Below are 13966 nucleotides of genomic sequence, written 5' to 3' on the forward strand. Positions count from 1 at the left end.
CCGCAGCCCGGAAGACTTATCTGCAATGAGAAGGAGCGAACCGGTGATACACACACAACGGGCGCTGGGGGATTCTCCAGGACGGTGCTGAGGGAAGGATGCCAATCCCAAAAGGTCACACGCATAGGCTGACCCCATTTATGTAACCTCCCTGAAGCGACAATTCAGAGAGGGGGAACTAGAATCGTGACTGGTGGGGGTTCGGGTAGGACGGTGGTGAGGCTGTGAGGGGGCGGGTGGCAGGAGGGACCCCCGTGGGGGCGGCGGGCACCGCACCTGCACCGTGTCGCCATCAGCATCCTGGGTGTGACCTCACGCTGGAGCTCTGCACGGTGTCACCAGCCCTGGGGACCCGGGCAGAGGGCACGGGAGATCACGCAGCAGTCTTTCTAACGACTGCAGGGAATCTATGACGATCTCAAACTTCAATTAAAGAAAAGACATGGAAAAAAAAGAAAAAAAAAAAGAAAAGACATGGAGGACAGATCGACAGCCCCGAAGTGACTGTGAGCCCAGGGTGAGGGGGTGGAAGCCGAGCGTGCGTGGCCGTCGCTGTGCAGCGGGAAATCCCAATGCTGGGCGCCTGAGCTCGTTTAAGGAGGCGCAGAGATGCGGACACAGGAACTCAGGGCTGCGGCCAGGGCTGGCTTCCGCGCACGGCCAGCGGGGGCTCCCGGACAGGGACACACGGGGCACATCGGCCCAGGGATGGGGCGCGGCGGCAGCTGCCTGCTGTTTTCAGTCTCCAATTCTTCCACAACAAAATTACGTGTCCATGGTGCCAACACACACTTGTCCCGTGTCTGTTCATCCATCTGCTTGCAAGTCCTTCTACCAGGCTGGCTTTGGATGCGTGTCCTTTTCTGCACCTCACCTGACTGGTCGCCCGGGACACGGCCGACCACCGTCCACTCTTGTCCCTGTCCTCCAGTTGCCCTCCCGAGGGGATGCGTCCTCCACCCCACCCTAGTCCCAGCTCCCCTGGGTTGTCAGCACTCCCCGGGGGACCCTCCCCTGGCAGCCACACCCACTTCCGTGCCTCTGAGATACACCTGCGCTGCAGGTAATGCCCCACGGAGTCCCACACCTTCACCTGGAGGCCACGAGCCACTGAATGTGCAGGAAATGAGCACCTGACCTTTCCCGGCTTCCCTGCCCCACGGGGCCCTCCTGTGTCTCCCACATCTTGGAACGTGGGTGTCAGAGACCTGGGCTCGTCCTGCCCCAGGGTCCCTCCCCACGGCCTCCAGCACCTCCCCTAACCACACCCCACCCTCCCCCTCCTGGATGGCTGCTGGGGCCTCTGGCCTTCCTGCTCCCCGCTGGCCGGCCACCCCATTTCCCACACTGCCAAGGGGGCGGCTTCTGGAAACCTGAACCCAACCGTAGTAGCTGCCAGCCAGAAAGCCAACTGGCTTCCCACCGCCCCCAGGGAAGAAAATCCCAGCCCACCAGCCTCTTCTGCCCACTTGCCCCTCACTGAGCCTCTCGGGCCACAGTGGCCTCCTTTTCGTTCCCAGAAACACCAAGCGCCCTCCTGCCTCCGGGCCACCCTCACGCGGTTCCCTCTGCCTGGAACCTCCCTCGGCTCTGCCGCTGGCTAACACCTACTCATTCTTCACATCTTGGCTTAATTGGCACATCTCTGGGGAGGGGTTTCCTGGTCCACCTGCCCAAATTAAGGCCTTGGAACACTTTCTAAAAGCACCCTGCAATTTTCCTTGACCGCGCTTTTGACCACTGTAATCACTTCCGCGTGTTATTTATCTCGTGACCCCACAGGGCCTACAGGGCAAGAGCCATCAGCCTTGCTGGGCCCGGCAAGGGCCAGGCATGCAGGGGGCGGGGGGGGTGACATCTCCTAACAGAGCTGGCCACGTCTCCATGTACGTCCCTGCACTCCCCCTGCTGACCTCTAGTCATGAGCAGAGGTCCCCCTCCTGGGGTCTGGCCTGCCTCCCGCACTTTGCTTCTCTGCCCGCCCCCACCCCGTCCTGCTTCCCCGGGAGCCACTCACCCCACATAAGTCCTTCTCTTTTAAGACAGAGCCCAGACTCACCCTCCAGACACCTTCCTCCCCGTCAACCAGTCTCCCTCCCGAAATCCCAAAATGAGGTTGACCCTGCCTATTAAACGGCGATCTCAAGCTGTCATCAATCACAGACGACGTCTGGGTTTTTCTTTTTTACTAGATTTCCAACGGAAGCTCGATCTTGATCTCTCTACTCACTCCCTTTTCAAATTCCTACGCCCTTTGTACGCCACGCTCCACAGACCGTAAGCTTGGGTATCTTTTCACCGGACTCCTCAGTACCTCCGGGTAATTAAGAGTTGGCTAGAAAGCTGGTTCAAAGGCTTCGTTTGTAAAACTTAGGCCGGGAGGTCCAGAAGTTTGCGTAGATTAGCGGTGAGACCTGCAAGAGATTCCTTACATTCCAATCAAAAGAGACTGTACGTGCTTATCTCACTTCCCCAGTATTTACAGAGCACCTGCTCCGGGCAAGGCTCCAGCACCAGGACTCTGGCTCTCGGCACCCGCCCCAGGGAGGTCCTTGTCCCGTGTGCCCTCCGCCCTCCAGGGGCGGCAGCTTGGGCCTGGCCTTGCTTTCATGCTCGCCCTCCACTTCCCGGGAGTGCTTCCACCCACCCCAGGGAAAGCCTACACACTCCCTTCTGGGTACAAAGAGGGAAAGGTCTAAGGAAGGTGCACCGGTTCCCCTGCGCTTACTGGGCAGCTGTGCCCCCTGGGGTCAATCCTAAGGTCACAGTCTGTATGGGGCCTTGGCACGGCTGTCGGAGAGTGCGGAGCCGTGCGCATGTCTCCGATGATGGCCCGTGGGTCACCCACCGCCCCCGAGCCTGGCCGCCTTGTGCAGGTGGTGAGGGGACCAGGGTTCATTTCCACGGTTACGGGTGCTTATCAGCCAGAACTCTGAGATACAGGGAAGACATCCCACCACCACCCTCAGCTCAGAAGGCCCAGAAACCTCAGTGGGATGGTTCTGAGCTTCGCAGGCGTGTTCTATCGAAACACAGCATGGTTCTACAGAACACCAGCCTTCGGGACCTTCTACAACCTGCCGTGAGTCCAGTAGCGACCTGGAGAGGAAAGAAGCAGCCCTTGTGTTCCAGCACAGAGCGCACAATTCAAACATCCTCAGGAAGACACGTCGGTGTAAAGGGGCCTGGGAACGGGAAAGAAATCCAAGCAGATGAGGCGCCTGGGTGGGCTCAGGGGTTGAGCATCTGCCTTCGGCCCAGGGCGTGACCCCAGGGTCCTGGGATTGAGTCCCACACGGGGCTCCCTGCGTGAAGCCTGCTTCTCCCTCTGCCTGTGTGTTTGCCTCTCTCTGTGTCTCTCTGAATAAATACATAAACTTAAAAAAAAAAAAAAAAATATATATATATATATATATATATATATATATATATATATATATATGCATGCACTGGGCTCCTCTCTGGACATGGAACCTACTTAAAAAAATAAATTAAAAAGAAAAAGAAACCCAAGAAGAGCCTCTGCATGACCTCGACAAAAGGTGTGGATGTTTTTTACAAAGATTATTTCGTGTGACTTTGACTACCGTAGGTCCCTCAGATGGGGGGATCCTACTGCATTTGTCCTTGGGCGTCTGGCCCATGTCACTCAGCATGGTGTCCGCGAGGTTCCTCCACGGGCCAAGAGGCCCTTCCTCTTCAAGCCTGAACACTCCTCCCTCGGACGGTGCAGACAGGCCGTCCACCCACCGATGGACACTTGGGTTGGTCCCACCGCTTGGCTATTGTGAACGATCCTGCTGTGAACGTGGGTGTGCAAGTGTCTCTGCAAGTCCCTGCTTCCACTTCTCTGGGTGCAGACCGAGAGCTGGAATTGCCGGATCGCGTGGTGCCACGTTCCACGTTCTGAGGGGCCCCTCCCCCACGACGGTGCACGAGGCTTCCAGCTGCTCCCCATCCTCCCAACACCCGTGGTTTCGTTCATTTGCTTTTATAGCCGCCATCCCGGTGGATATGAGGTGGAAAAAGATGATCTCTTAACGTGACCTGCAAAAGCACTGGTTCAGAAAAAGCAACCCGTGTTGAAACATTGCACAATGAACACATCACAATCTTAAAACACAGGCGGCCAAAAATAACTCAAAGAGAGAGGCGTTTGCAGTGGAGGCCGTTGACGTAAGTGTGAAATTAAGATTATCTCTTGCCTGCTGGCCTGGCTGGGCCTTCCCTGCCCCTCCCAGGACCATCGATGTGACAGGGGGACGGGCTCGGGAGCAAGGTGACGGTGTCCTGGGGGTCTGTGACTGGCCGGGACGATGTACGAGATCCACCTCGGCAGCACAAGTCTAGGGTGAGCCGCACATGCAATATGCTGGGAGCTGTTTGTGCTACATTTTGAAATAATTATAGAATCGCAGGAAATTGCCGAAAGAGCATAGAGAGGCCCCAGTCACCCTTCATTCAGTTTTCCCCCGACGGCTGGATCTTACGTAACGATGGATAACATCACAATTCCTGGGAGCCCTCGGCGCGCTATCAACACCAGGAAGGTGACCTCGGCGCGGTGTGTGTGCGCGTCGCTCGATGTCCTTCTATCACAGGGACAGATCTGTGCAGCCACCTCCACGGTCAAGATGCAGGAGGAATGTCCCACTCGGAGAAGACCTGGCCGCTGTGGGCCCCTCTGCAGTCACACCCGCTCCCGACCCCCCACTCCTAACCGCCCCCCCTCCCAGCAACCACACATCCAGTCTCTGTCCCTGTAATGTTCTCGTTTCAAAGATGTCATATAGATGGAATCGTATGCGATGCAATCTTCGGAGATGGCCCTCCGTGTCACTCAGCAAGGTGCCCCTGGGGTCCCTTAGGTTGTCGCATGGATCCAGGGCAGCCCTTTGCACCGCCGAGTGATGCTCCACAGTGGGACCGCTATGCAACCGGCTGAACCATTCACTCACCAAGGGACCCCTGGGCTTTCCCTCACTTGGGGCTTTTACACATAAAGCTGCAACGAACAAGTGTGCACGGGTTTCCCGTGGACGTAGCGGTCACTTCTCTGGGATGCATGCCCCCCAAGTGCAAGGGGTCCGCCCGGGTCACCTACTAAGTGCATGCTAAGGAGTTGTCACGGCATAGGAGAGGCCCACGCCTCCGCGTCCTCGCCAGCATCTGGGGTTGTCACCAGGTTTGATTCCAGCCCCTCTCACAGATGGACACGGGCACCTCACCAGGGTTTCGCCTTGCACTTCCCTAATGGCTAACAACATCGGACACCTTTTCGTGTGCCAGTTTGCAAATCCTCACCAGTAGAGTGTCCCTCGTGTCCTCTGCCCATTTCCTCAGATTTGTCTTTTTTTTCCCCCAGTGTGTTCTGAAGTTCCCTGTGTATCCCGATCCTTCATCAGAAATGTGGCTCACAAGCATTTTCTCCCTCCCTTCGGCGCTGCTTTCCAGTCCTCCCAGCGAGGTCTCCGCAGAACGAAGGTTTTTAATTTGATCAAGTCCCACCCACGGATTTTCCCCTCTGCGGATTATGCTTTCAGTGTCCGGTGCGCAAAGCCCTAGCTCCCCAAGTGTCCTCCTAGGTTTCGTAGGAGAGTCCTGGAGTTTTACACATTGAAGTGTATTTCCCGTTTGAGTTAATGTTTGTGTAAGACGTGAGGTCAAGGTTCATCCCTGCCTACCGATGAGCAACTGTGTCAGCACCACCGAGCTGCTTTTGTGCGTCTGCCCCCAAACCAGCTGGCCCTATTCGTGTGGGTCTGCGTCTGGGTTCTCTCGGCAGGGATCTGTCCCCAATCCCCCGGCCAGCCCCACTCACGGTGGAGAGCACTCAATACCGTCTTAATTACCATAGTTTTGGAATAAGTCTTCCAACTCGGGGGAGCACTTCCCTTTTACTTTATTCTTCTTCAAAATGGTTTAAGCCATAGTTGTTCCTTTACTGTCTACATAAATTCTAGAACAATCCCGCCTCCGTCTACATGAAATCTTGCTGGAATTCACGCATGTAAATTTTGGTTACGCTTCAGTTAACATATCCCAAATATTATCATTTCAATATGATACAAAAAAATAATTAATGAATTTTTTTCATACATATACGCTTTCCTCACTCAGATCAGCCGTATCAAGTGCTCAGCCCTGGTCCGGAGGCTCAGGGACTTTTTTTTTTTTAAGCAAGAAGGACATTTTCCTACTGGGCACACATGCCGTGAAAATATTAAAAGCATTATGAGAAAAAAAAATCATGAGAAGGAAAGAGCAAACAGATGAGAGCTATCTTGACAAATGTGTGCTGCAAGAAAAGTTCCTGAAAGATGGTCTGGGCGGGACCCCAGGGAAGTAAAGTAGCAGGTGGGCAGAGCAGAATTTGTGAGATTCCCATCCTGGGGTCCTGATTCACAATGGCACAGGAAAAAGGCCCTGAGAAGTCCTGCAATTTAAAAAAAAAAAAATCTCCTGGAATGTGTTTTTGACGCAGCTGTGATTGAACTTACTTGGACGAGGACACTCGTGCACACGCTGTTTCACGTGCTGGAGAACCTCAGCCCAGGGCACAGACTGGGTGGGTCAGGGCAAGGCAAGGGCCTGGTCCTGCTGCAGGGCACCCGGGTGCGAGTCTGGCTCTGCCCTGCTCTGGCTGTTAGACACCCCCGTGTTAGTTACTTCCTCTCCGTGGGCTTCCGCACGGCGTGTGTGCTCCCGAGCACTGTTTATAAAGCCCCAGGCTGCCGTGCAATGCCCACGCCCTCTCTTCCTGAGCACTGAGGGCACCATGAGCACGGAGTTTGAGCGTGACAGGCGGCCGCGCCCGGCCTGGGCCTCAGTGACCACGTGGGGACCATCCCACGGCCTGGAGACTAGCTTCCGAGAGGCACTTCATCCACCCCACTGGTTCTCGCTCTAGACTCTGCAGGCTGATAGATGCTCGTGGAAGCAGACGCGGGAAGCCGGGTCTAAGTGGGATGGACACAGAACACGGGCCTCTGCTGCGGGCACACATGACCAGGTCAGCAGCTTCCTAACTTAGGGACGGCCTCAGCTCCCCGACAGGTACGATGTTTCCAGAGCCAGGGCCTGGGGGCAGGAGGGCCCCTGGGGGACGCAGCACATACCCACATGACCTTCGGGATGGAAACTGGCCCCGGCCCCCAGCTCAAGCCACCTCTCCGGGCAGGGCCCTCGGATGACAGAGCAGCAGGACCTCTTACTCCCTCTTCTTTCTCTTTTTCATCCCAGGTCATTTCCTCTCTAATTAAAGGGAACAGCTACAGGGGCACCTGGGTGGTGCCATCAGCTGGGCGTCCGACTCTTGACCTGGGCTCAGGTCATGATCTCAGGGTGTTGGGACTGAGCCCTGCACTGGGCTCCGTGCTCGGCGGGGAGTCTGCTAGAGATCCTCTCCCTCCCTCTGCCCTCCTGCCCCTGCTCGCTCTCCCTTGAATAAATAAAGAAGTCTTTAAAAAATAAAAGTGAATAGCCACAAACCAGACACGCACCGTGGAAGCCAAAAGGCAGCCCCTCCACCTCCTTGGTTTCCTACCCGGCCTCCCCGAGGGCCTCTCTCTAGTCCGCATTTTTCAGCTTCCACGACTGGTGTGCACAGGCTCCCACTGGGACTCCCCCCACCCCCCCGGTGGCTCCCCTCTGGGGGCTGCACCCTTCGTGCTTATGATGAATAGAGACGAATAGAGAGCTTGCCCACTGTCTCCCCCTGCCCGGCTTCCCCCAACGTAGATTTGGTTCAATCAGCAGATCCGATATCATGACTCTGAAAACACTACCGCCTGCTTGCTCGAACAAATTTATTATTGATACATTTCTAGTATGACCTGTTAAAGGGTAATGATTTATTTTTTCTTATTAGTTCTTATTTTCTGTACATACTTTGTTGCTGGCTGTGTATATTAGATTTCGTTGTGTGATGTTGCATAGGGTAGGTCACGTTGGTTGTGTGTGGCTCCGGCGCAGTGAACAACCTTCACGGAGGTGCGGGTTGTTTCGTGTAGGTCTCGTCTGGTTAGTCGACTTTTGTGTATCGTTTCACGTCGACTTGGTGCGGTGCGTAGATTCTGCTGCGTGCGTTGTTTCGTAGGTCCTGTTGCTGTTTACGTGCAGCTTTTGTCGTGGGATGTTTGCGGAGAGCTTGGGTTTGCAGATTTTGTGGACTTGTTTCATGGTGGTCTTACGTTGTCGTCGGTGCAGGCCTTGTGCGTGTTGGAGTGTAGATCGTGTTGTACTGTCTGTGTCCGTGTCTCTGTCGTGTGTGCATGTGCAGACGCTGTTGGTGGCAGATGTGGCAGTGCTGGGGTGACGTGCCCACAGCTACCTCTTCCCACGTCCCGTAACCGCTCCTCCTCACGGTCTGTCTGCCCCACAGCCCTCCCGAGCCTGCCCTGGAGGCCTGACCTAGGCGCCCAGACTCCTGACTCCTGAGCACCCTGGCCTCCATCCTGGGTCCACTCTCTCAATCAGGGGGCCCAGTGCCCTGTGGTTTCCTCGGAGGGGTGCACGGAGGCACATCTTTGGAGAAGACTTGCTGTGTTTGCAGACGTCTTTATTAGAGTCTCTGAATGGTTTGCAAGGCACACGGTCATGTTCACCCAGACCGAGAAGGCAGGACGCCACGGTCCCCCCCAGTGTCTAGCATTGCAGGGGAGGGCCGTCACCGTCCTCGCTGGCGACCCTCTGTCCGGGACTCCCTGCCTCCGGAAGCTTTCAGATCTTCTGTCTCCTTCTGTGTCCTCACGCATCCTCGACCTGCTTCGGGGTTGAGCACTGCTGGGGCCCCCCTCCCACCTGCAGATTTTCTTGTGTTACTTCTTTTATTTTATTTTTTATTTTTTTTGTGTGTGTGTGTTACTTCTTTTAGAGTTTCTCCTGCTTTCTCTTCCTGAACCCCTTCGTTTCACCAAAGATCACTTCCGTACCTCTGATGTTTCACGTCTGGTTCTTTAAGAGGGTTGCTGAGCGATGATGGGGGACAGTGGTCTGCACCCTGCCACCCTGAAAATGGCGCAAACTGAGGTCGTATGGATTTCCTCATGCTGGTGAGAGCCCCACCTGACCGCTGTCTTTCTGCACACACACATTTATACAGGGGAGGGTGAGGCCTGCTTCTTAATAATGGGCCTTGCGGGACACTTTCAAACTGGGCCCCCTTGAGAGCTCCGGTGATGGGAAGACCCTCATGCATTCTCAGCAGAAACAGGGGGAGCTCCGTGGCCAGAACGCAGTCCAGGGAAGTCAGGGGTGCTGGGGGGGAGGGACCCCAAGGGACGAGCAGAGACCGAGAACATAGGATCAACTAACAGGACTGAAGCGGCCACTGGAGCCAGGATCCCGTCACCCCCTGGGCCTACGTGGTGCCAAAGTCACACCTACGTTTGTGGTCACAATCAAAGGCAAACTTCCTATGCAACTACTTGGCACATTCGTCCTCAAACTTACAAAAGGCGAACCACGCGGACGGCTCCTTCTCTAAGGTTCGGGCTCCCCTCCCCAGAGCACGGGAAGTGACAGCCCTGCCACAGCATCCCAAGCATTATCCTCGCGTGGAGCGTGACTTAAGGACACCCCGACTCTCAAAGAGTTTGCCTCCCGCAGCACCAAGGGCAGAAGGCCGTTTGGTACCGGGGTTCTGCCGATACTGGCAACCCATCAACGCTCGCAGGTCCGAGCTAGAGACGCCGATCGTGCCCAAGACCAAGAACAAGCCCAGCGGAGCCTGCGACACGCGGCACAGACCCGGCAAAGAAGGGTGTCATCTCGGAGATGAAGATGCCCTTCAGTTGTATGTGAGTCTGTGGAACTGCGAGCCTGCAGGCTCGGGAAGGCTCGGGGGAGGGCCCAGAGTTGGGTTTCTGTGGATTTTATTAGGATGAGAGGCCTCAGCGGGGCCCGCGCTGTGACCCCGAGCTGCCCCCCGGCACCCCTCCAAGGGCTCCTCTGCGCCCCACATCATCCACAGCCAGTTTCCAGCCTCCGTGGCCCCTTCTCCTGGTTTCCTGTTCTGGAAATGCCCTCCCTGCATCTGTCAAAGTCCTACCCAATCCTTAGGACCTCATCCAACTGGCCCCTCCTGGGCAGTGCACTCGTGCCCTGCCCCACATGGGCAGGCCACGCCCACTTTCCCCTGGGGGGCCGGGTGCCACCCGCAGCCTCCTCAGTACACACCTCTAGCCTGGGAATGTTCACGTCAGCCTCAGCCCAAGCCCATGCGTTAAAGCAAACAGGAATGTTTTCCTTAACGTCACCTCCCCCAAGGCTCTAGAGCCCCGGTTCTTTCTATTGCAAAAGAACTGGCTTCCTCACCGCCCGTTCCCTCTTGCCTGGGAGGATGGGCCCCAGGGCTCCACCCAAGCGTTGTCACCTCCCATGTCACCTCCCAGCCGGTGGAGCCAGCCCTCCATCAGCGCTAGGCACCAGGTGGCACTCTGCAGGAGGCCCTCTGCCCCACCCCCGGGTCCCTCTGGGGGCGCCTTCCCAGCTCCTCTCCTGTCCAAAGCCACCCCCGGCGGAGGGGTGACCCAGGCTGCCCCGGGGTCCTCTCTCCCTCTGGACGTGGCACCTGCCCCCACGTCACCTCCCATCCCCGTGTCCCCAGGGCGGCCCTCGGGCCCGACCCCACCTGATGCCTGGCTCCAGGCTGACATTCCCTGCACTGGGGCCGACAGCTCAGACTGCTCGTCCTTAGTCTTAACAGCTGCAAGGGACGTAATTTCCAGCATATTATAAATATTGGCTTCTTAAAATAAAACCGTTAGGTCACTCTTCTAAACACGTCTATTGGAATCGAGCACAGCAGTGTGATATCTGGTGCCATCTGTTCGCGAGGCAGAGGAGCGAGCTCCCCCTCCACGGTCAGGAAATTCGGGGCGCGTCTCTGCCTGGGATCTCCCGCCCCCTCCCTGCAGACGCCCTAAACCCTCTGCTCCGTGTTCGTGCCCGAAATGACTCTACTGCCCACCCTGCAAAGACGCGCGTCCATTTACGCCCATAAATCAAATTAGTCTTGATTTTCTGTGACCAGAGCGCGTGAGAATTCCTTCCGGGTTGAGTTAGCGCTGCGATCATTGGAACCCCACTGAGCCCAACAAAACGCCAGCGCACGGTTCACGGTTGGATCAAGGGCCACCTAGCACAGAAGCCGCTGGGGCTGGCTGGGGCGGGAGGCCTCTCGGGCGCTTCACCTGTCAGCGACAGACCTCCAGCCTCTTCCTGTTCGTTCCTCTGAACCTGAGCGCGGGAAGCCTCGTTCTGCAGAGCGACGAGCTCGATCACCAGCCTCTCCTGCGGCCACTCATCAGCGACCCCCGTGACCACTCACGGGTCCCCACCCCCTCCGTCCGTGGAAAGCCTGAGGTCTCCTACACGCAGAGAAGCCACTCCCCCCGACACCCACCTATCTGCGGGCATTCTGAGGTTCTGCACCCCAGGGCCACCACCCACCCCAAGCCTGGAGATGGGGGTTGCTCTCTGCCGGACCCTTCCTCAGATCGGAGTGCATAGGGAAGGCGAGGACCCAGACGCCAGGCCCCCAGCAGGGGTCTCTCCCACCCCAGAGGCTGAAGATGCTGCTGCCTGCAGGGCCCTGACTCCCCCTGGTCGCCACTCCGGCCTCCCCAGTCCGCACACACCTGTCACCTGCACCTGCTGTCGCCCACTGCACATTTCCCAACCAAATCGGCAGCAGGGCCTCCTGGCTCTAGGGATATACACTTTGTCCTGGTTCCCCCTTTGCCTCTTGCCTCCACCCTGTGTGTAATGGAATCTTGTCAGGCTTGGATTCCCCACGTGGCAACCACAGGGTCGTGTCCCACCCCTGCCCAAAGCCCCCTGTGGCACCCATTGGTGCTCAGGATAAACTCAGGAAGGCGGACAGTGTGTGCTGCCCTCCTGCACCCTCCCCACTGGGTCACACTCCCTTTCTCATCCTTGGGTATGCAAAGCTTCTTTTGCCCCAGGGCCTTTGCACTTGCCGCTCCTCTGCCCGTGACAGACTCACCCCTGCGCTGGTCTCAGCCCAAAGGTCCCTGGCTCCGTCTCCCTAACTGAATTGTACCGTTTCTTGTTAACGTCCCCCCCACCCCGCTCCTGCCCCGCCACCCTCCCTCCAGAACATCATCAGGTTCAAGAGGCAGGGTCTTCGCTCTTGTTCCGAGCAGCACGCAGCACATGATAGGCCCACAATGAATAAATATTTGCCGGACGAATGGCCAAAGGGAGGAAAACACACACCCATGAACTGCTTGAGGTGAGCTGGGCAGCCACCACCCATCCCTCACGCACGTGCAAAGGAGACCGTGTCAGTCGTTGCTTGACAAACCTGCCCTCTGAAATCACGTGGATCAGAGACGTACCTTAAATCTCCCCTAAAGTCTGCAAAATGGGAGGCGCGTTCTCTTCCTTGGCTTCCTCCCCAGATAACGATATCAAAAGAATAATAATGAGGGAGGTACTAGCGGAGGCAAACAGAGATCTTTCCCAACTCTAATGACCCAGCCTTATAACTGGGGTTAATTTTTTTTTTAATATATGTATCTTCTAGGGGGTATAAAAAAAAAATCACCTTCGTTTGTGCTTCCCCAACAAGACACAACCTTATACTATCAGGAACTTTTTTTCCTCTTTGCAAAAGTAGGAGTCGGAGATGTCAACAGGGGGAAAACTCCGAAAAGGAGAGATGTGGGTGGCTTTTCCCTTCCAAACCCCAAACTATAGGTCTCCGTCTTAACCATTCGCCATAAAGGCTGGTGATGTCAGGGAAATGCGGAGGAGCCCCGTGGAGCTGGGAAAACGTGGACAATGGGAAACCCTACAGATGTGATACAAAGTATCACTGGGGGCGGCGGGGGGGGGGGGCTGCGGGGGGGGGCGAGTTGTCCCCCCGCTGCCCTTTGAGGCTGTTCACAGGGCCAGTGGCTGCTTTACTTTTTCATCCTCGGCGATACGACCTGGAACCACACCGGCTTCTCCGAACGTCTCCAGTGAATCTGGATTTTTAGGGAAGTGGCTCGTGCAGACGGGGCGGTGCGCCGGCAGCTGTGAATGCACGGAGGGGCCGCGTGCACGCGAGGTCACACCTGCGCTTACCGCTGGCCGCGCCCCGGGGGCGGGGGGAGGTCGGGGAGGCCGGGGCGCCCCGGGCCGGGGGCTCCAGCAGGGCGGGCGCGCGGGGGGGGCTCCCGGGGGTCCGCATGGCGACCCCGCCGCGCACCTGGCGAGCGCCTCCACCTGCGCGCCGCCGTGTCACCTGCCCCCGCCCCCCCGCGGGTTTGCAGACGCGGGTGCTGGGGGAGCCTCCGACGACCGCGCCGCTGACATCCCGCCGGGCGGGCGGCGAGGGCGGCCGGGGCCGGGGGCGGGGGCGGGGACCGCGGGCCGGGGCCGGGGGCGGAGGAGCCCCGCGCCGCACCCCCGGGCGAGCGCGGCCCGAGCCCCGGGCGGGGGGGGGGGCGGCGGCGGCGGCGGCGGAGGCCGGAGGCGGCGGGCCCGGAGCGCGGGGCGCGGGGCGCGGGGCGGCGGCGCGCAGGGCGATCCCGGAGCGGCTCCGGGAAATCCAGCCGGGTTTTGACTCCGATCGCCCACGGAGCCCGCAGCCGGCGAATGTAACAAAGAACAGTCGGCATGGCGGCTGGACCGGGGCGGGCGGCGGGCGGGCGGGGCCGGGCGCGGGGCGCGGGGCCGGGCGCGGGGCGCGGGCGCGGGCCGGGCGGGGCCGGGGCGGCGCGCGGGGGCGGCGGCGGGCGCGGGGCCCCGGGCTTTACCTGCCTGTGGAATGTGCAGAGCGGGCTCGGATCCGGACTCCGGGTTGCGATCCGCTCCGGAAACTGCGCAGCACCGGAAGCCGGGGGGCGGCGGCGGGGCATTCTGGGAGTTGTAGTCCGCGGGGAGAGGCGCCGGCGCGGGCGGAGCGGGCGGAGCGGGCGGCGCGGACGGGGGCCGGCGGACCCGCAGCAGC

The 13966-nt window shown here is 58.3% G+C and overlaps 1 protein-coding gene across 2 annotated transcripts in view; it reads right to left on the reverse strand.

Moving 5' to 3' along the window:
- Nucleotides 1-13840, reverse strand: part of PRDM15 (PR/SET domain 15) — a 65182-nt gene extending 51342 nt beyond the window's left edge. Inside the window, exon 1 of one of the 2 annotated variants that reach the window (XM_077879281.1) lies at nt 13773-13840. The gene's annotated coding sequence lies outside the window, so the exon portion shown is untranslated. Of the gene's footprint in view, nt 1-12936; nt 13053-13772 lie in introns of those variants that run through there. The other variant, XM_077879282.1, reaches the window with a different exon arrangement.
- Between the last annotated feature and the right edge of the window lie 126 nt (nt 13841-13966).

This window comes from Canis aureus, chromosome 30 (assembly GCF_053574225.1).
Source record: "Canis aureus isolate CA01 chromosome 30, VMU_Caureus_v.1.0, whole genome shotgun sequence".
Classification (NCBI taxonomy): Eukaryota; Metazoa; Chordata; class Mammalia; order Carnivora; family Canidae; genus Canis; species Canis aureus.